This window comes from Mus caroli, unplaced genomic scaffold (genome assembly GCF_978045245.1).
Source record: "Mus caroli unplaced genomic scaffold, Mus_caroli_1 scaffold_2, whole genome shotgun sequence".
Lineage (NCBI taxonomy): Eukaryota > Metazoa > Chordata > Mammalia > Rodentia > Muridae > Mus > Mus caroli.
Genome location: NW_028227257.1, coordinates 77,672,545 through 77,692,410, shown reverse-complemented (window position 1 = coordinate 77,692,410; position 19,866 = coordinate 77,672,545). Strand labels below are relative to the sequence as shown.

Below are 19,866 nucleotides of genomic sequence, written 5' to 3'. Positions count from 1 at the left end.
TTGTCTATTTCATCTAGATTTTCCAATTTAGTTAAGCATAGGTATTTGTAATAGGATCTGATGATTTTTTTTGAAATTCCTTAGTTTCCGTTCTTATGTCTCCATTTTCAGTTCTGATTTTATTAATTTGGATACTGTCTCTGTGCCCTCTGGTTATTCTGCCTAAGGGTTTATCTATCTTGTTGATTTTCTCAAAGAACTAGCTTCTACTTTTGTTGATTCTTTGTATAGTTCTTTTTGTTTCTATTTGGTTGATTTCATCCCTGAGTTTGATTATTTCCTGCCCTCTACTCCTCTTGGGTGTATTTGCTTCTTTTTTGTTCTAGAGATTTCAGGTGTGCTGTCGAGCTGCCAGTGTATGCTCTCTCCAGTTTCTTTTGGGAGGCACTCAGAGCTATGAGTTTTCCTCTTAGCACTGCTTTCATTGTGTCCCATAAGTGTTGGTATGATGTGTTTTCATTTTCATTAAATTCTAAAAAGTCTTTAAGTTCTTTCTTCATTTCTTCCTTGACCAAGTTATCATTGAGTAGAGTATTGTTCAGCTTCCATGTGTATGTGGGATTTCCATTATTTTTGTTGTTATTGAAGACTAGTCTTAGTCAGTAGTGATCAGATAGGATGCATGGGATTGTATGTGTAATTTTTATGTAACTTTGTTTTTGTGTGATTCTGTGTATGTGTGGGTGTTTTGTGTTCTCTCCCCCCCTCTCTGTATTTTTAATGTAACTATTTTTTTTTTGGTGTGTTTCTGTGTATTTGTGGCTGTTTTGTGTTCTCCCCCCCCCCACTCTCTCTCTGTTATTCATTTATTCACTCAGGGATTATTGCTTCCATGTGTTAGCCATAGTGAATAATATTGCTATGAATAGTAACATGAGAGTGTCTGTTTGAAATTCTGCTTTCAATTCTTTTGTTGTTGTTGTTCTATATAGGAATTGCTAGATTTTTACTTTCTCGAGGGACTGTCCAATGGCTTTTTTTTTTCCATCACAGCTGTGTCATTTTATATCCTCACCACTGAAGAGTGAGGATCCCAGTTTCTCCATCTTTCCCAAGACATGTTCCTGTCTTTCCTCTTGCCTTTTATCTTTTTTTCTTTTTTATAGTAGCCACCCTAATAAGTATGAGGTGGTACTGTCCCTCCAATTCTGCAGCTGAGGAGGGTCTCTCTTGATTCCCTGTGGGCCCAGTTTTGTTCACTGATACAAATCCTCACCTGCCAATCTCTGATTCCAATATAGTTTTTCATCTCTGGTTTGTGGCAATGGAGGAGAAGCAGTGTGGTTTGGAATAGGAATCTGGCTCTGCCACATAGTGACCATGTGACCTTGGACAAGATAAATGACCTGTGCTTCATTTTCCTGACCCACAGAAAGAAGGTATCATGTCTACATACCTGAGAGAGTTGTCATGAAGAATAAATGAATTAACAAAGGAAATTCTTATACATCAAAGCCCCATAACTGTGTAAGTGAGAGCAATTGTTACTATTGACTTTATCTGAAGGCATAACTTGTTTATAAATAAATGTATTCCGTTGGAAGATTTAGATTTATAAAAAGTTGCCAAGATTAAACAATGTGTTCCTATCTGCCCCTCCTAATTTCCTCTAATGCTGCCTTCTCACACAAACACATTTGTCAATACAAAGGGAATTAACATTGGCATGTTATTGATAAGCTGCAGTCTTTATTTACATTTCACTGATTGTGCCATCAATTTCTGGGTTTTTTCCCCCCACAACTCAAACCAGGATACCACATTGCATCCAGGCTGAGCTGTTTCCGTTTGTTTTACTTGTTATTTATTATTTCTCTGAGTGATGGTTTTAGAAGCTGGAATGTGCTTATCTCTAGGCAGAACATGTCTGTACATCTGCTAAATGGCTAAATGCTTCTAACCGTCTCAGTTGTCAGGAGGCTGCTTCATCCTCCTGCATTTACCTGCCTGGAGATGTGTGGATCTGTGACTGCTTGCATCATGGAAGTCATAGTATACAATAACCCGTCTCAGATGGTTCCCGTCAGTTCTTGGGTTCCTCCTCTCTTTGCAGGATATCATTCAGAACCTTAGTGAACAATGGGAAAAATGTCTAGAAAATACCCAGCTACTTCAAACAGCTCATTAGGAACTCAGTGTCTGTGACAGGCAAGGCAAAGTGCTAAGTAGAGATTTAAAAGTGGCAGTCCAATATCCAAATGAGACCAGCCATGGGATTTTTTTTCCATTTTTTTTGCATTTGACTTTGAAATAGTCAGTAGTCTAGAGTGTCCAACCAGCTTACAGCCTTCACATCTTCATTCGTCTAGATGTGGCCTCTCAGAGTTTTATATTAGACATCTTTCATCTATAAATATTTAAAGACATTCTCTATTGACCAATACTATGGATGGCCAGAAAAATGATGAGAGGTTTGAATTTTGAAAAGAAAAAACAGACACTCCCTTCTCAACTAAAAATACTCCCTTAACTTAAATTCTTGTTCTTACTTGTGGGTAGCGCCTTCGAGACGCCTACAATTTCAGCCATCCAATTACCCCAGCATCTCTCTTAGTGCTAGCATGCATTGGGCAATAGAATGGATCAGAAAGGCCGCATTGTGAGTAGCAGGTTTGCAGTCATCGACTGGCTGTGTGAACTTGCGCAAGTTACTCAACCTCTTTATGCCTCCCCTTCACCTGTCAAATGGGGATAATTGTAACACCTGCCTCCCAAGGTTGGTGTGAGGTTAAATGAAAAGCAGGTGAGGCAACATAGGCAAAACGCTTAGTGCAGCACCGCGCAAGCAGTGCATTCTCCAGACCTTCAGCTTTTGTTCTTTAGGATGTTCTGGAAAAGGCAACGTAAGTTTGGTGGCAAGGAAAGAGGTCCACGAAGGATGTAAAAGTGAAGCTCTTGTGCATAGCTGACATCTCCTTGGCCCAAGCAACTTTCATGCTGAGTGACTCACTGTCTCCCTCCCCATTTGCCAGAGAAGGGTTAAGTTCAGAGCGTCCATTTAATACTGCGCTGGTCATATGGAAAGAGAGGCCATATAATTGACTTTGAAACAGACGCAAGTTATGGCTAAGAATGTGAACTCCAGTGTCCTAGGAGAATCTCTGCATGCCACCCAGGGCTAGCCGTGTACTGAGGGGAGAATGCCCCATGCCTGCCTCACTTATATCATGCACAACTGTATCTGGCTTGTAGTACTTTGTTATGGCAGCTCCAAAAATCAAAGACAAGTGGGGATGGTCACTGGGTTATTGGACACAGAGAAAGACACACACGTATACACACACAGAGACATGGGGGGGGGGACAGGGACAGACAGAAAGAAACTTGTCTAGAGCAGTATTTTTAGAAGTCTTTAAGAAAACAATAGGAAATACCTTCCTGGAAACAAAGATGCCCTGAATCTGTATCTCCTGCTCTTCGTATAACCACAAGTCTTCCTTTACTTCTGCTTTATAAAAGGTAAGAAGGCTGACACAGGAAATGGAAGGGTTGGTTTTGTTTGTGTATTTTAGTTTATGAATTAAGGGGAAGCTTTTTTTTAAACATTTGGTGTAGGAGTGAAGAGAGACACAACAACAGAGTCGAATGGACTAGATGCTAGACAGAGCATCCCCAGGAATCTGGAGGGTGAGAAGGTTACCAAAACAGTGAGCTCACTGCTGGCAGATACCTGAAAAGTACCAAGCCATGGGGTTAAAGAGCTCAGAGGCCCCCACTTCAGTCTTTGCCAAGCAATCTGCCCCCATACTAGCTGTGCCACTAGCTTTTAGCTCCAGCTCAGCCCCCCTCCCCAATGTGGGCAGAGCGCCCTATCTAGTCCCTTGACAGGGTTAATTCTGTGGTTCCCTTCTTTCCAGTTGGTTCTCTGCCTGGTCTCCAGGCTTCACCACCCATTCAGGGGAAGACCAATGCAGTTCGATATTCAGAGAGGCCTGCCTACAAGTAATATTGTCCTGAAGGAAGACAGTGGTCAGAAAATCAGCATGTGCCCAGCCCCTTGCTTCAGACCACTCCTACTGCCGGTCAAGCTGTTCTATCTTGCTTGAGCAGGTACAGTCAGTAACCTGCAAAATGTCAACAAGTCAGATGGGGGCAGAATAAGACAGGCAAGAAAGCTTAAGGGCAGGAGAGGCTGCCATGGGAGTTGGAAAGAGAGAGGCTCCAAAGTTTGTTATCTTTGGCCCCTTGAACACTTCTCCGCCCTGGCCCTGGTGAAGCAACCTCTGTAAGTGGCTGACCTACCTATACCCCCAACATGGAGTGTGTGGAACGAGTTCACCGCCTCATTCTCCTCCCCTGCGGATGAGGTCACCTCCTGAGTTCTTTCCTGTGTTTCTGAGTGTAGCTGGGGAGCTGTTTGATCTCCTGTCTCCTTCTGTAGGTGACCTCTGAGTGGCCTCAGATGGGAGCTGACAGGACAGAAACACCCAAGGGAGATGCACAGCGTCTGGGAGCTGAGCCCACTTCAGCTAACTTCAGCAAGTCCCAAACTGGATTCTCCCAGTTGGTTCTCACTTTCTTGATTCATCCCACTCAGGACGGTGGTTTATGAAAGCACTGAATGCTGCTGACCAATGGATTCACATAGCAGAAGGTACCATTTCCCCAGAACCTGAGAGCAACTGCAGGGTTAGCAGTGCAATGCATCCAGGAAAGTGCAGTAGACCAGCAAAAGACAGGGTAGTCATCTGTGGAAAAGTTTCAGATACCCACTGCATTTTCTGTGTATATATGCAGGTGCACACATGTATGCCAATGTGTATGCACCTGCATGTAAAGGTCAGGGACAGCTTCTGTTATCATTCCTAAGGCAATTACACCCTTTTCTTGGAGGTTGAGTCTCTTACTGGCCTGGGATTCATCAAATAGCTTGGGTTGGCTAACCACTGGGATTGACCTGTCTGGGATCGACCTGTCTGGGATCTACCTGTCTAGGATCTACCTGTCTGGGATCTACATGTCTGGCCTTCTTAGAACTGGGATTATGAGTATGAATTACCATGTCCCATGGTTTTTATTTTTATATATTTTATTTTATTATGCTTTACTACTTATATGTGTCAGTATTTTGCCTGCAAGTATTGCATGCTTGGTACTGTGGAGGCCAGAAGAGGGCATTGGATCTCCTGGAGCTGGAAGTGCAGTTCTGAGCCACCATGTGAGTGCTGAGAATTGCTCTCATCATCCCTCAGCGCCCACCCCCCTCAGTTTTTAAAACAGTCTGGTGATGAAACTCACCTTCAGTTTGCATCGTTAAGCTCTTCACTGAGCTGTGCCACGCCCACCAGTCCTCCCCCTTTCATTTTTATAACTAAAAAAAAAAATTCAGTTGTGTTACATGAAGGAAAGAAATGTTTCATAGCAGCACAAATGCATGCAGATGAGCCCACACTGTGAGAAAGATGTAATAGTACATTCCCAGCTTTCCCAGCTTACCTTGTGCCCTTCCCAGGTTGAGTTGTATCCCCCACCCCACCTTCCCCCCACTGCCACAGTCAATTCCTATGTTAAAATGCCAGCCTTCAGAACGACAGAAAATGACTTTATTTGGTGATCGGCTCTATATAAGGGTAATAAATTAAGCAAGGTCATTAGGATTTGTCTGTAATCTAAGCCCTTGGAAAGACGACTCGGGAAGTTCGAGGCTACTGTGGGCTCTATAACAACATCCTGACATGGAGAGAAGAACTAAAGTTTGTAGACAGACGTGTGAAGGAAGAAGTTCTTGCAAATGTAAACTTGGAGGTCTGCAAGCTAAGGAGAGAGCCCTAAAACAGACCTTCTCGTACAGAATGCAAGCCAAGTCATTGAGCGTGGATTTGCAGCCTCCAGATCTATTATATAATGAATCCCTATTGCCTCATCGCTTCATCTGTGGTACTCTGTTACAACAGTCCAGGAAACTAGCATCTAATACCTTTATCATCAGTCACCTCCTTTGGCTCCAGCCTGGGAGTTACTCTTCTGTGTTTTTTCCTCTATGGTTGTGCATCATTCAGAATGAAATCACAGACGTATTGTATGTAGCCTGAATCTGCCTTCCTTCATACAGCGTAGCCCTTTTGAGATTTGCCCACACATTTTTTTCAATGATTTTCATTGCTAGCAAGTATCCCATTGTATAGATGTAGAGTTTGTTTATCCATTCACCAGTTGAAGGACATTTGGATCGTGTCCAGGTTTTGGTTATTGTAACTAATGCTTCTGTAAATGCTCATGTATGCAATTTTTGGGTGTGAGTGTGTGTTTTGATTTCTGTTGGGCAAATACTTAGAGGTGGGATCCCTTGATCATACGATAAGTATATGTGGAAATTTGTAAGAAACTATCAAGCCATTTGCAAGGCGACCATTCTATTCCTGAGTTTCCACCAGCCATGGGTGACCACGTACCGTGTATAGATCTCATGGCACTCAAATGGTGGGCTTGTTGGCTTGGGGGTTTGCCAACCGACTAGGCATGCCCAGCGATCTCCTTGTGGTTTTAGATTTCACTTTACTAACAACTAATGCCATCTTCTCATGTGTTTATTTTCCATCCCTATAGATTGTTTTGTGAAGTATCTAGTCAAATCTTTCCTCACGTTTAATTAGGTCATGGGCTTTATTATTACTGAGTTTTGAGAAGATAAAAGTCCCTTATAGAATATGTTTGTTACTTTTTTTCAACCAGTCTGCACTTTGCCTCTTTTTATATTGAAGAACAGGCTTTAAATTTTTTTAAAAATTCTTTTAAGTTAGCATAAAAAGTAATGGGTTTCATTAGGGCATTTTCATGCATCTACGTCATTATACTTTGTTTTAGATTGACTTCTTCCATCACGACCAACCATCATGCCAGACATTTTTTTTTAAGTTTATTTAAAACTCTGTTAAGTCTTAGAATGCTTTAGGCTTTTATGTAGAGCAAGTTATCATGACCTTTTGTCGTTGTTGTTGTTTGTTGTTGTTTTTAACAGATCGATTTGAGGAGTCTTGCCCAGGGTCACAAAGGGTTTCAGAGTCTCTGCTTTCATCTTGGGTTGGCAGTTGATGCTCATCCTACTCAAGTCATTTGTTCATCCTCTGTGGAGTATGGACACTGATAGAGACTACTGATTTTCAAACTTTGGGGGGGTTTGGGAGCTTTCTTTTGTTTGTTTTTGTTTCCGTTTCTTGAAACATGGTCTTATTAAATCATCCTGGCTAGTCATAGAGATCTGACCGTATCTTCTTCACAAGTGGTAGGCTTATAGGTGTGCATCACCACCCACATCTAACTTGTAAAATTTTTGGAAGTAAAGGAACCTACTTTTCCATACACAATTCTGCCACATACAAAACAGATGGTGATGTCCCTAGGACCCATGCTCCTAAGGTTCTGGAACACAAAGATACCTTTCACATCTCCACAAATCCCTCAAGGGCCACCTGAAAATCAAGGTTCTTATTAGTGCCTAGGCCATGAATGAGGTTCTATACTTCTGAACAGTTCTAGATTATGCTTACTGCTGGTATTAATACCTCACTGTGAGTGAGTGCTAGGGCTCCAGAATCTTCTATATTCCAAAGAGGCTTGTCTATTGTCACCCATAGAAGACTCGTATGTTTCTACAGCGTGTTTCTTCTGGGGAGATCCAAGTGTTTCTATATTAGTAGTTCGCCCTCCCTCCTATCTATTCCACTGCAGTTCCCACTTCACTGATAGGTCCATCAATGTCCAGGTTTGAGCCAAGTCCACCAGAACTTGGAACAATCACGTGTGGAAGACTAGCTGAAGACTAGTGCCATTGTGGACTGTGAGAAAGTCATCGCTGTACAACCATTTTGTTCTGTTACATCAGGAACCCAAACTGCCAAAAAGAATATGGGAAGGAGGGAGTTTCTTTTATGTAACTAAATACCATAGTGTAGTCAGAGCTAACTGTTTGAATAAGGTCTACATGAATATGGTTCTATGAAATTTCTTCTTTCTATATTCTTCTAAGTTCATTCCCCTCCCAGACAAGGAAGTTACTAGTTGGCCTTGTACTACCTTTTCGTGGCTTAACCCCTCCAATAGAAAGACAGCTCCCTTCCCCAATCATTTTGGCAAAAGCCCTACACTGCAGGTTCATTAGCTTAGCTCCGAACAGTGCCTATTCACAAGACAGTGACTTTAGTCAGTGTGTCTACCAGATACGGTGACCTGATGGACCAGGCCTAGATGATGCCTTGAGCTCCAGAGGGAGGTCCCCCAGAATCACAGTGAGAACTGTGAAAGGGAGAGGTTCCCAAAAGAGGAGGAGGGATGTTCTTTGCTTGGTGGGCAAACCTCATGAGAATTATTATGAATCTATATGTATGAATGGCTACTTTCATTACTTTTTTTTCCTTTAAAAAAAAGGAAACAAGAATCCTATCTTGGACCACCCAGGAAACACTCCTGGGGTGGCTCTGATGCCACAGTGCACTGTTTGGAGTCAGCCTCCCTTGGTCTCTTGGGCCTCTCTTTCATCACTTTCAGTGTGGCTCTCTCACCTCCAACACGCAGGAATGCCGTGATACCTCTTCTAATCACACAAATCCACTCACAAGTCAATTCTAGAGACGCCACTAGCACTGTCCCAGAGTTATCTGGATCCCCCGTGACAACCACCAGGAAGGCAAGGGAAATGCTATACATAAAAATGGCATTTCAGGCATTGGGAATTTTTTCATTTGTCCCAAGAGAAGAGGGTCTCTGTGGACTTGGGAAATCATTCCACTGGTTTCACTGACCCACAGCCACAGCCAAGGTCATAGCCATCTAGCCCTGAGCAATCCCCTCTGAACGGAGGCGGCAATAGAAACAGGTGGCGCCGTGACTGGGCTGATTAAAGGCATCGTCGGGACTGTCTTGGGAAGAGGTGTGCAGGTGGCGAACCTTGCTTAATTATCAATGTTAAAGGCCTGTAAACTGAGACCTTGGGAGGGGAACATTCCTGCTTTGTCTCTGGCAGGCAGAAGGGGCTGGTTGGGGCCTGAGAGCCATTAACTTCAGCCATCCAGGCGGTTAGAGACACCCCCACTGGTAAATCTGCAGACAGGCCTGCACGATGTCCTAGCAAGAAGAGAATGGCCCTCAGTATGAAAGAACCAGTTCTAGCCAGAGGCAGGAACAGCAGTTGCGGGATCTCACTGATGTTCTGTAATGTCAGGCTAGGCTGATAGGATATTTTATTGAATGACAGGAATCCCAGCTCCAGTAACAGTACCCCAGTGTCAATAGTGAATGTAAATAGATTATCTTATAAAACAAGAAAATATGTGCACAGTGTCCCCACCTCCCGCTCCTGAGCCCATGAGCTGTGAGACCACACTTGGCACCTGCAGGCTCCTCTCCCTTTCTCCCCAAACACACACAATGGTACCCTTTATGTGCTGCCTGACAGACTCCATGGGAAGGGCATGCTGTGTGTGCAGTTGGACTACAGTAGTACTGTGCGCAGTAATCATTAACCCGAAATGGCATTTACGATGATGAGGTGGTAGTGCGTGCTGCTCTGCCTTCATCCCTCCAGCAAACAGAATGTACTGACTTGAAACAGGTAGGACTAGTTATGGCCAGGCCCTCAGAGACACAGTGTTCTCCTGTGGAGTTAGCCATGCATAATGGGCCCATTGACTAGGGCAGCAGGTGCTTGCTTTCTGGATTGCTCCAATAGTCATTTGGGCTTAGAATTCGTAGGTGTGGGTTTCTATCCTTTTCTTTCTTTCTTTCGAGACTCACTGTATAGCCCAATCTGGTCTGGATTCTGTATACAGTCCATGGCAACCTCCAAATTGCAAACCTTCTACCCCAGTCTCCCAAGCACTAGGGACACAGGTACATACCACACCTGTCTACTTTGGAGTTCTCCTGAGCAGGGTTTTGCTCACTATCTGGGAAAGAAATAACCCAAGGGTGGCACACACCTCTTTGAATGGAGCTGAAAGAATCAGAAGGAATCCACCAGGATGAGATAGCCAGGCAATCCCACTGTGGCTGAACAGAAACAAAGTTTTGTCCCCTTTGCACAAATAGCTTGAGGACAGAAAATCCTTAAGACTATCTGGGGATGAAGAGAGGAGAAGCAATGGTTAGGCAGATTCTCCAAAATCACACAGTCATCCTTGAATGCAGTGTGGCTTCCTGTTTCTCAGATACTGACCTCTTTGCAAGCTGAAGTGACAAGGGTCTGTGCTTGGTGCTTCGGTGCTAAACAAGATTTCTCCTGTCCCAAGTCCAGGCACCGTCCCTTACTTGTGCCCCTCACATCTTACTTGGATAGAGAAGAAGCTGGGTGTAGCAAATAGAGCATAAGAAAATGGGTCCCAGCTCAGCTCAGTGGCCCTCGATTTAATGATAGATAGATCCTTTCCTACCCTTGAGCCTCAGCGTCCTCACCTGCAGATAATTGCCACAGTACTCTGCATTCAGCAGACACCCTCTACTCAGGTGCCCCAGTGTCCTCCCCACCCAGCATCCTGGGATGATAGGGCAAGGGGCAAGATTTCAAGTTTGACTGAGAGACCCTGAGAAACAGAGTAGGGTGGACCTTGTATTCCCCTCCCAGACACCAATTTGAGCCCACCTCCTCCGCAAAAAGGAAGAAGTAGCCGCTGAGGTCTCGAGTCGAGTCCATTTCATTTAACTCTTTATGGTCAGACCCTGTGTTTTTGGATCTGGTGACCTGCCTAGTGTCACAGGGAGAGTTAATGGCAGGTCTGTGTCCTGCCAGTAACTCATTTTCCTGATTTCAGGGGCCCTTTGCTCGCTAGTGATTGATTTGACTATACCTCTGTCAGCTGTAGTAGTCTCGGCAACAGGAATTGAAAACCCATCATTCCACAAACCATATGCAGCCTGAGCCCAGTGGTGCAGTCACCATAGGCATTACCTATATCAACACACTGATTTCTAAGTTTCCGAACTATACTGGGTATACTCCTCCAAGCTCCACACCAAAGCTGAGAGAATTACAGTCTACAAGTCTCAAGGTTTCAAATCTGAGCAGAATCTGCCACCTACGCAACACAGCCCACTCCTTGCTATGAGGAAGGTAAAAGACCCAGGGCTTAGTGTTGGTCGCTCTTCTTACTGCTGGGACAAAATACTTGACAAAAGGCAATGTGAGGAAGTAGATTTCTTTCAGCTTACAGTTTAATAGTGCAGTTTGTCGTGATAGGGAAGTCACGTCTGCAGGATACGGAAACAGGTGGTCACATTGCATCTGTAAACAAGCAAAGGGAGATACAGGCTGCTCAGCTGGCTTTCTTCTTATTCCATCTGGTACCCACCGTGGGTTGATGCCATGCAGATTCTTAGTGGGACTTTCCTCCTTAGTTAAACTTTTTCTTGAAATACTCTCAAAGATGCACCCAGAGGGGTATCCAGGATGATTCTAAATCCAGCCTGATTATCAATAAAGATTAACAATCCCAGGCTTTGATTTAGACCCAAGGTATGGTTTTTGTTTGCTTGTTTGCTTTGCTTTGTTAAGTGATCTCAGAATCCCAGAAAGGGGAGGGGGGCGCAGAGGGAAGAAGGGAAAGGAGAGAGAAGGACAAACAGAGAAAGAAGAAGGAAGAGAAGGAAAAGGAAGGAGGAGAAAGAGAAAGAAGGTCAGAAGGCAGAGAGGAAGAAGAGGAGAGTCAGCAGTGGTGGCAACCAGGGACATATCCCCAGTGACCCACTTCCTCTGACCTGGCACCCCCTTCCTCAGTCTCCACAATCTCCCAGTAGTCCATGTAAGGTGGATCTAAATCAGAGTCTTTGTGAGCCAATCATACAATCCTCTCAATGGTTGGATCTACCTTCTTGGAGCGAGCTTCCCACATGCCACCCTTTGTGGGCATTTCATATCCAAACCATAACCAACACACTGAGTTTCTACTTTCTACGGTTTAAATCTAAGTGGCAACCCCCTGAATAAGGTACATACATTAAAGGCTCAGTTGCTATGGTGACAGTATTTGGAGGTGTTGTGAACCTTTTATGCATGGCATTGAGTGAAAAATCCTTTAGTAATGTACTGGGCACATGTCTCCAGAGGACTCTAGCCCATACTCCCCTCTGCCTTCTGGCTCATGATATGAAAGGTTTATTAATATCTACACTTTGCACCGTCAGTGAAATTCTAAAGCAGTAACTCCACTAGTGATGGTCTCCACAACCATGATTCAAACTCAACCAACTTCTTTACTAGTTAATTCCTTTGGGTATTTCACTGTAGCCATTTCTCTTGGCTCACACTGTGTGGTAGCAGTTCTCCCATGGCAACCAGGTATAGCTGGAATCCCTTTACTCAACGACATTTCTTTTATTTTTTTTTAAATTAGGTATTTTCCTCGTTTACATTTTCAATGCAATCCCAAAAGTCCCCCATACCCACCCCACCCCCCAATCCCCTACCCACTCACTCCCACTTTTTGGCCCTGGGGTTCCCCTGTACTGGGGCATATAAAGTTTGCAAGTCCAATGGGCCTCTCTTTGCAGTGATGGCCGACTAGGACATCTTTTGATACATATGCAGCTAGAGACAAGAGCTCCGGGGTACTGGTTAGTTCATATTGTTGTTCCAACTATAGGGTTGCAGTTCCCTTTAGCTCCTTGGGTAATTTCTCTAGCTCCTCCATTGGGGGCCCTGTGATCCATCCAATAGCTGACTATGAGCATCCACTTCTGTGTTTGCTAGGCCCCGGCATAGTCTCACAAGAGACAGCTATATCAGGATCCTTTCAGCAAAATCTTGCTAGTGTATGCAATGATGTCAGCGTTTGGAAGCTGATTATGGGATGGATCCCTGCATATGGCAATCACAAGATGGTCCATCCTTTCGTCACAGCTCCAAATTTTGTCTCTGTAACTCCTTCCATGGGTGTTTTGTTCCCATTTCTAAGAAGGGGCAAAGTGTCCACACTTTGGTCTTCGTTCTTCTTGAATTTCATGCGTTTAGCAAATTGTATCTTATATCTTGGGTATCCTAAGTTTCTGGGCTAATATCCACTTATCAGTGAGTACATATTGTGCGAGTTCCTTTGTGATTGGGTTACCTCACTCAGGATGATGCCCTCCAGGTCCATCCATTTGCCTAGGAATTTCATAAATTCATTTTTTTAAATAGCTGAGTAGTATTCCATTGTACTACCAGAGGATCCAGCAATACCTCTCCTGGGCATATATCCAGAAGATGTCCCAACCGGTAAGAAGGACACATGCTCCACTATGTTCATAGCAGCCTTATTTATAATAGCCAGAAGCTGGAAAGAACCCAGATGCCCCTCAACAGAGGAATGGATACAGAAAATGTGGTACGACATTTCTACCATGACTCTATCATCTCTGGCCTGGAATTCACAAGTTCCCTGCACCTCTTCATTGTTCCTTTTCATCTCTGGCCCCTTTACATCCAAGAACTTGAGTGTTTTCTTTTAATTTATTTACATTTCAAATGTTATCCCCTTACCTGGTCCCCCCTCCCAGAATCCCCTATCCCATTTCCTTTCCCCCTACTTCTATGAGAGTGTTCACCCACTCACCCATCCACTCCCACCTCCCTACCCTCGATACCCCTACTCTGGGGCATCTATCGAGCCTTCATAGGACCAAGGACCTCCTTGAGTGGTCTTTTGAAAATGTGTGTCACAGCATGCCATTTCTCTGCTTTCCAGCTTTTGTACAGTGTCTGGGCCGTAACTATAGCCATTGCTTTCCAAGGCCAACAAACTTGTGTGGTGTGATACTCTCCCTACCCCTCCACGTTCCTCTGTGCTCTTGTTTTCACTAGCTGTGCTCCATCCATGCTGACTTTATTTTTGCTGCTGTTTAAACATTGCAGGTTTGCAGTTTCTTCTGCCTGGAACACTTTCTGGCAGATCTGGCATTCTCTATTCCAACACTGCCACCTCATCAGTGTCATGAGTCATTGTGGATAAGGTAGCAGTTCCACGGCCCAGTCACTCTCCATCAGGTTTATCAACCTGGGTAACTGCATGGAAATTGCATTCTTGTTTCCTTTCAAACCACAGTATAAGGCATGTGATAACAAAAGTCGGAATTGTTCATGTATAGCATTATGTGTTTAGCACGGAAGCCATTCCCTTGTGAATTTAGTGGTTTGTTGGATGCATTAGTGCTCACTTTCATTCAGGTGGAAGTCTCATTACTGATTTGCTCCAGAAGGGAGCACTAAAGAAAAACACACATCCTAGAGTATGGGTGGGTGCCATAGTGCAGCAGATGAAGACACTTCCAGTCAAGTCTGGTGACCTAAGTCCCATCTCCAGAGCCTCCATGATGGAGGAGAGAATTGACTCCTGAAAATGTCCACTGAACTCCACACATATACCATAGTGTGTTCACCAGTGCACGTGTGCACATGCATGCATGCACACAGACACACGTAATTTTCAAATTTTTGGAAATTAAAACAATTCAGAGAATGTTCTTGTAAAGGAGGACAATTGAATAGGCCAGACAATCCTCTAATTGGCCAACATCAGAGCCACTAGAATGTCCTGAGGACCAGCATATCTACTGGATCAGAATCCCCTGGGATGGGCCAGGAAGCTTCTGGCTATTGGCAGAATATAGACCTGTGTGGAAAAACCACTAGGAGCCAGGATTCCCATGTCTTTACCTTTGCCCTTGTATCTTCACTGCTAGTGATTGATCCTTACCATAGAAAAATACTTTATATATGATGATATTTATCTCCTCTTGTTTATGAAAGTAAAAAATTTAAAATAACCTAACTGTCCAAAAGTAGGAGAAATGATTAAAGAAACCATAATATGGTCACTTAATAGACATTGGAGCTAAGGCTGCTATCACTGTGGTTCTATGTGGTAAAGTACTCATGTTTTCATTCTGGAGTATAAAATTGTTTGACTAGTGTAACAGTGCTTAAATGCACAGCCTATAGGTAAGGCTCACCCTGGCCACATTTGTCATCTTGGCCAAGTCACTACCTCTTTTTGGGCTTCAATTTTCTTACCTTTAAAGTGAGGCTGGCTTTTTCACAAGATCCAACACCCATTCATGATAAAAGTCTTAGAAAGATCAGGAATTCAAGGCCCATATCTAAACATGATAAAAGCAATCTACAGCAAACCAGTAGCCAACATCAAAGTAAATGGTGAGAAGCTTGAAGCAATCCCTCTAAAATCAGGGACTAGACAAGGCTGTCCACTTTCTCCATACATATTCAATATTGTACTTGAAGTCCTAGCCAGAGCAATTCGACAACAAAAGGAGATCAAAGGGATACAAATTGGAAAAGATGAAGTCAAAATATCACTTTTTGCAGATGATATGATAGTATATATAAGTGACCCTAAAAATTCCACCAGAGAACTCCTAAACCTGATAAACAGCTTCGGTGAAGTAGCTGGATATAAAATTAACTCAAACAACTCAATGGCCTTTCTCTACACAAAGAATAAACAGGCCGAGAAAGAAATTAGGGAAACAACACCCTTCTCAATAGTCACAAATAATATAAAATATCTTGGCGTGACTCTAACTAAGGAAGTGAAAGATCTGTATAATAAAAACTTCAAGTCTCTAAAGAAAGAAATTATAGAAGATCTCAGAAGATAGAAAGATCTCCCATGCTCATGGATTGGCAGGATCAACATTGTAAAAATGGCTATCTTGCCAAAAGCAATCTACAGATTCAATGCAATCCCCATCAAAATTCCAAATCAATTCTTCAACGAATTAGAAAGTGCAATCTGCATATTCATCTGGAATAACAAAAAACCTAGGATAGCAAAAACTCTTCTCAAGGATAAAAGAACCTCTGGTGGAATCACCAGGCCGGACCTAAAGCTTTACTACAGAGCAATTGTGATAAAAACTGCGTGGTACTGGTATAGTGACAGACAAATAGACCAATGGAATAGAATTGAAGAGCCAGAAATGAACCCACACACCTACGGTCACTTGATCTTCGACAAGGGAGCTAAAAACATCCAGTGGAAGAAAGACAGCATTTTCAACAAATGGTGCTGGCACAACTGGTTGTTAACATGTAGAAGAATGTGAATCAATCCATTCCTATCTCCTTGTACTAAGGTCAAGTCTAAGTGGATCAAGGAACTTCACATAAAACCAGAGACACTGAAACTTATACAGGAGAAAGTGGGGGAAAGCCTTGAAGATATGGGCACAGGGGAAAAATTCTTGAATAGAACAGCAATGGCTTGTGCTGTAAGATCGAGAATTGACAAGTGGGACCTCATGAAACGGCAAAGCTTCTGCAAGGCAAAAGACACCATCAATAAGACAAAAAAACCACCAACAGATTGGGAAAGGATCTTTACCTATCCTAAATCAGATAAGGGACTAATATCCAATATATATAAAGAACTCAAGAAGGTGGACTCCAGAAAGTCAAATAACCCCATTAAAAAAATGGGGCAAAGAACTGAACAAAGAATTCTCACTTGAAGAATACCGAATGGCAGAGAAGCACCTGAAAAAATGTTCAACATCCTTAATCATCAGGGAAATGCAAATCAAAACAACCCTGAGATTCCACCTCACACCAGTCAGAATGGCTAAGATCAAAAATTCAGGTGACAGCAGATGCTGGCGAGGATGTGGAGAAAGAGGAACACTCCTCCATTGTTGGTGGGATTGCAAGCTTGTACAACCACTCTGGAAATCAGTCTGGCGGTTCCTCAGAAAATTGGACATAGTACTACCGGAGGATCCAGCAATACCTCTCCTGGGCATATATCCAGAAGATGTCCCAACCGGTAAGAAGGACACATGCTGCACTATGTTCATAGCAGCCTTATTTATAATAGCCAGAAGCTGGAAAGAACCCAGATATTTCTCAACATGGATACAGAATGGATACAGAAATTATGGTACATTTACACAATGGAGTACTACTCAGCTATTAAAAAGAATGAATTTATGAAATTCCTAGCCAAATGGATGGACCTGGAGGGCATCATCTTGAGTGAGGTAACACAATCACAAAGGAACTCACACAATATGTATTCACTGATAAGTGGATATTAGCCCAAAACTTAGGATACCCAAGATATAAGATACAATTTGCTAAACGCATGAAACTCAAGAAGAATGAAGACCAAAATGTGGACACTGTGCCCCTTCTTAGAATTGGGAACAAAACACCCATGGAAGGAGTTACAGAGACAAAGTTTGGAGCTGTGATGAAAGGATGGACCATCTAGAGACTGCCGTATCCAGGGATCCATCCCATAATCCGCTTCTAAACGCGGACACCATTGCATACACTAACAAGATTTTGCTGAAAGGACCCAAATATAGCTGTCTCTTGTGAGATTATGCAGGGGCCTAGCAAACACAGGAGTGGATGTTCACAGTCAGCTATTGGATGTATCACAGGGCTCCCAATGGAGAAGCTAGAGAAAGTACCCAAGGAACTAAAGGGATCTGCAACCCTATAGTTGGAAAAACATGATGAACTAACCAGTACCCCAGAGCTCTTGTCTCTAGCTGCATATGTATCGAAAGATGGCCTAGTCGGCCATCACTGGAAAGAGAGGCCCATTGGACTTGCAAACTTTATATGCCCCAATATAGGGGAATGCCAGGGCCAAAAGAATGGGAATGGGTGGGTAGGGAGGTGGGGGGCGCTATGGGGGGCTTTTGGGATAGCATTGGAAATGTAATTGAGGAAAATATGTAATAAAAAATATTAAAAATTAAAAAAAATTAAAAAAAAAAGAAAAAGATTCACTGAAGTTAGAATCTGCCTCATATCCACTAAAAAAAAAAAATAAATAAATAAAGTGAGGCTGGCTATATCTGGCTTACGAAGTTACTGTAAGGTTTAAGTGAATTCACATAGATCAACGTTAGACATCATTATTCTGTGCTTCTACTTTAGAGGGAGGACTACAGGGCTTCCATGAGAATACCGAGATTGGCAGCTGTAAGTCTGTAGCGCTCTTTTCTCCAGTCTTCATGGGAAATGATTCCGTCGCTGCTATGATTTACTAAACAGTGATGGCCAGGTCCTCAGGACTTGGATGGAGTGTAAGCAGAAGGAAGTTAAACACTGCAGGGGACATTTACAAACATAGCATTCCATATTAAAATAGAAGATATGAGGTTTGTATAAAGTACACCTCTATTAGCACAGCTCCTATTTGCCCATGCATGTATCCAGCCACTATGGGGGAATATCTACATGTATCATCGGATATGACTCTAATGCTATCGCATTAGAATAGTCTGACTGTAGAGCACAGGCTTCCTGCTGGGAACCACATTGCCTTCCCACAATGCTCTTATATTTCCTCTTCTTTCACATCATAATTCAGCCCAGTGTGCTGACTTTTAGCACCGGTGTATTAACTGAATAAATACTGACTGTCCACTTGCAGGGGGCCAGTTCTTCCTGGCTCCCCAGAGAATTTGTATAAACCCATATAGCCCAAACAGGTAGAGGTTTGGACTACAGCTTGTCTCTGAGCCTGGAGAAATGTGGTGTTCTCAGAACCCCAGAACACGTGAGGACGTGGAGAGTTGCTGGCACCATCTTCCACTCCTGTTCTGAGCTAACTAAAGAGGCTAGCTTGAAAACACATCTCATGAACTCCCAGGGGCTAGAGAGCTGTGGGGCCTTCTGCCACACCTTTCTGCCAACATTGTAGCATAATATAAAACATCTTAAATGCCATCTATTGGCTGTGCAGTCCCCCACAATTCACGTGGGAGTCATTTGGTTTGCTATTGTCACTCTCTTTTAAAAAGATTGTTTATTTGATGTATATGCGTGCATGTTTGTCCATGTAGCATATGTGTGCCTTGTGATCCTGGAGGTCAGAAAGGGGCATTGGATCCCCAGGAACTGTAGTTACAGACAGTTGTAAGCCACCATGTGGGTATTGGGAACTGAACCCAAGGCCTCTGGGAGAAAAGCAAGCACTCTTAACCACTGGGCTATTCTTTGAACCTCGACTTTCCCCCTTCATCAGCCGTCTCAGTGATGAAAACAAATCAAGCTTTATTCTGCTCTCATGAAGCAGCTGTAGCAGTGAGAGGCCCCAGACCTGGACTCAATGAAAATGTGGGGTCTGTGGGGTAGAAAGTTATATAGGACCCAGAAAAAAAGTAGACGGGGTGAACAGATGAGTGTTTTAAGGTAAGAACAGGTGGTCACATTCACTGGAGTCTGGTATGCAGCAGCACACTAAGAAACTTGAGGTCCGAGCAAATGACTGACAGCCAAAGGGCTGTCTAGACAGAGAAAAGCTGGAGCAATATGCCTGGAATGTTAAGGAAGACCAACTGAGTGGAATGGGGAAAGGTAGGACAGTAGTAGCAAGTGAATGAACTGAGAGAAAGCTTGTAAAGGACTTCTCTCTCTCTCTCTCTCTCTCTCTCTCTCTCTCTCTCTCTCTCTCTCTCTCTCTCTCTCTGTGTGTGTGTGTGTGTGTGTGTGTGTGTATGTATGTCTCTCTGTGTGTGTATGCCTCTGTGTGTGTGTGTGTGTGTGTGTGTGTGTGAGTGAGTGAGTGTATGTAAGGCAAAGATCAATGTTGGGTGTTTCCCTTGATCACTCTTCACTTAATTTACTGAGACAAGGTCTCTCACTAACCCCAGAGCTCTATTTTTCTAGTCTAGTGCATCAGCTTACCCGGGATCCCTACCCTCCTGCTCTCAGATCACTGGGATACAGCTAGGCCACCATGCCCAGTTGCTCACTTAGCTTTAATGTAGGTATTGAGAAGCTGAACTCTCACCTTCATGCTTGCCTGTCAGGCATTTTATGCACTGAGCCATCTCCCCAGGCCCTAGTGTATGCTTTTGACTGGTTTATTAAAAGATATAGACACAGAAAACCACATGAAATAAATAGATAACCTCAGCGAAATA

General features: G+C 43.4%; 1 long non-coding RNA gene across 1 annotated transcript in view; it reads left to right on the top strand.

Annotated features, from left to right (window-relative positions):
* Positions 1 to 4,591, top strand: part of LOC115030398 (uncharacterized) — an 8,420-nt gene extending 3,829 nt beyond the window's left edge. Inside the window, exons 2-4 of the long non-coding RNA XR_003836004.1 lie at positions 1,373 to 1,467; positions 3,858 to 4,050; positions 4,382 to 4,591. This is a non-coding gene — a long non-coding RNA (uncharacterized LOC115030398). The remainder of the gene's footprint in view (positions 1 to 1,372; positions 1,468 to 3,857; positions 4,051 to 4,381) is intronic.
* Positions 4,592 to 19,866: the final 15,275 nt, after the last annotated feature.